This window comes from Callithrix jacchus, chromosome 22, assembly GCF_049354715.1.
Source record: "Callithrix jacchus isolate 240 chromosome 22, calJac240_pri, whole genome shotgun sequence".
Lineage (NCBI taxonomy): Eukaryota > Metazoa > Chordata > Mammalia > Primates > Cebidae > Callithrix > Callithrix jacchus.
Window position 1 is genome coordinate 22387562 of NC_133523.1, and position 3025 is coordinate 22390586.

The following is a 3025-nucleotide window of genomic DNA, read 5'->3' on the forward strand; positions in this document are numbered from 1 at the left end:
TATTTTTATGTAGCATAATGCCTTCTAAATTTATTTATGTTTATTCAAATGATGAGATTCACTACCTTTTACAGCTGAATAGTGTTCCATTGTTTATTTATACTACTTTTTTTTTTTTGACACGGAGTTTCACTCTTGTTACACATACTGGAGTGTAATGGCACGATCTCAACTCACCGCAACCTCCGCCTTCTGGGTTCAGGCAATTCTCCTGCCTTAGCCTCCTGAGTAGGTGGGATTACAGGCGCCCACCACCATGCCCAGCTAATTTTTTATATTTTTAGTAGAGATGGGGTTTCTCCACGTTGACCAGTATGGTCTCGATCTCTTGACCTTGTTATCCACCTGCCTTGGCCTCCCAAAGTGCTGGGATATCAGAGGTACTTTTAATAGAAAGAGACACATTGTAGGAAAACGCTCATTGGAAGTGAGTTCCAGGTGGGCCATGTTGTAATCTGCTTATAGTGGACACATAGAAGAAAATATATTTTTACATTGTCATTATATCTGCCTCCTATATGTTGCTTCAAGTAGGGAGAACAGGAAAACTCCATGGAATAGGAAAGGAAGGAGTTCTCAGTTGTGCAGGGAATAATCACCTCTAACCTGCAATAGATTGATAAACAGAAGAGACCACAACATGACCACATCAATGGGAGGAAAGAGGTAACCTGGTTAAAAGTGCTCACTGACATTTTTCTTTTCCTTTTTTTTTTGAGATGGGGTCTCATTACATTGCCCAGGCTGGAGTGCAGTGGCTATTCACAGGCGCGATCCCACTACTGATCAGCACGGGAATTTTGACGTGCTCCGTTTTTGACCTGGGCCGGTTCACCCCTCCTTGGGCACCCTGGTGGTCCCACGCTCCTGGGAGGTCACCATATTGATGCCGAACTTAGTGCAGACACTCTATTGGCATAGCGCACTACAGCCCAGAACTCCTGGACTCAAGCTATCTTCCCACCTCAGCCTCCCGAGTAGCTGGTACTACAGGCACGTGCCACGGCGCATGGCAAAAGTGATCAATGGCATTTTTAAACAACATTTAGTAAGCTTTAGGGAATGATCAGTGCAGTTGACAAAGTCTCGTGATCAAGGAGTTTGGACCTCGTCTGTTGTTTATGTTCATGCTTCACCAGGCGTTCAGGAACCCAAATAGGTGAATCAGCAGACGTAGGAAAAACACAAACATGTTCTTGTCTTCATATGAGGACTGGATCTGGGCCACTGATTAAAAGGGCATCTTTCCAGATAACTTCGGGGTGAGCCTTATGATGAAGATGCCAAAAGCGATCAGCAGCAGAGCAGTTGTTGTCATCTAAAATGAGAATGTTTAATACATAGAGCGCATAATGAAGCCAGTCACGCAGAGACTTGGAAAATGACACAGTATTAGAATCATGTTTCAGTTTAGATAGCAGATTTTTGAGAACAGCATGAGAGCATTCAACGATACCCTGGCCTTGAGGGTTGTAAGGAATACCTGTACGATGAGAGATTTGAAATTGTGAACAAAATAACTGAAAACTCTTACTGGTATAAGCAGGACCATTGTCAGTTTTTAAAATCTTAGGAGGACCAATAATAGAAAATACCAGTAGACAATGAGAAATAACATCCTTAACTGCTTCTCCGGTGTGCGCAGAAGCTACAAGAAAGTGGGAAAAGGTATCAATGGTAACATGAATAAATTCATGTTTACTAAAAAGGAGAAAATGTGTAACATCCATCTGGTAGATATGGGCAGGTTGCAAGCCGTGCAGGTTAACTCCAAGATGAATGGTCTGTGGGAGAAAAGAAACACAGGTAGGGCATTGTTTAACTATTTGTCTTGCCTGTTCCCTAGTAATGTGAAACTGGAGTCGGAGGCTCCTTGCGTTTTGGTGATGTATAGCATAAGAGGACTCTGAGTGCTGTATAGGAGAAAGGGCAGGAAAAATATTTTGAGTTAGGGCATCAGCAGCAGAATTTCCAGTGGCCAAGGGTCCAGGTAGTTTAGAGTGGGCGTTGATATGCCCTATAAAGAAGGAATGAAATCTGCATTGAAGAATCTATTGGAGAGGCAGAAGTAAGGAAATGATGGAAGAGGAGGCTGAGAAAGACAATGAAGCAGTTTCAAGGTTCTGAACTAAGTTAACAACATATTGGCTATCAGAATATAAATTTAAAGGGAAATCCCAATTTGAAAGCACATGTTGAACAACAAGTAATTCTACTCTTTGCGCAGAGCGTTCCTCAGTCTGAAAAGAAAAAGATTGATCATTAACTGCTCCAGCAGCGATGCCAGATGCTGATCCATCACTACAGGCTAAATAAGCGGAAGGCAAGGGGGTTTCTACACAAACTTGTGGAAAAATAAGAGAGCATTGAGAATAAGATTGGAGAAATTTATCAGTAGGATAATGGCATAAAATTTTACCAGGATATCCAGCAAAGGCAATCTACCAAGAATCAGAAAATGTCCAAAGCCATTGTTGTTGTGAATTATTATAAGGAACAACAATCTCCGATGGTTCATAACCAAAGAGTGTTAGGGCTCTGGATCGGCCTTTGGCGACCAAAGTGGCTACAAGGTCAAAATGAGGAGTGATGACTTTGCTTCTCCTAGCCAGTAGATGGAGCCATTCTAACACTCCCTGTTGCCAGAAAACTCCAGTAGGAGTATACTGTGTGCGGAGCACACAGTAACACCAGGAAGTTTACTAGAAGTTCTGGTAAGCTTTTGTTGTCTGAGAGCCTCATTAACCAACTGTAGAGCCTGCTTAGCCGGTTCTGTCAGTTGCCTAGGAGACTTAGGGTCAGAGGAACCTTTAAGATTATTAAACAGAGATTTCAATTGACCAGTAGTTAATTTTAAACTAGGGCCTATCCAATTAATGTCGCCAAGAAACTTCTGAAAATCATGAAGAGTTTTTAAATGACTTGTAACCAATACAGGAGTTTTAAAGGAAACCTGATGAGAATCAATAAGCCTACCCAGGAAGTGATAGGGAGTAACTAACTGAACCTTGTCAGTAGCAACAAC

At 42.0% G+C, this 3025-nt stretch overlaps 1 long non-coding RNA gene across 1 annotated transcript; it reads right to left on the reverse strand.

Moving 5' to 3' along the window:
* Window positions 1-1028: 1028 nt before the first annotated feature.
* LOC144580793 (uncharacterized) lies at window positions 1029-2728 on the reverse strand. The gene is made up of 2 exons (XR_013530942.1): window positions 2420-2728; window positions 1029-1318 (listed from the first exon to the last, which is right to left on the reverse strand). It is a non-coding gene; the product is annotated as an uncharacterized LOC144580793 (long non-coding RNA).
* Between the last annotated feature and the right edge of the window lie 297 nt (window positions 2729-3025).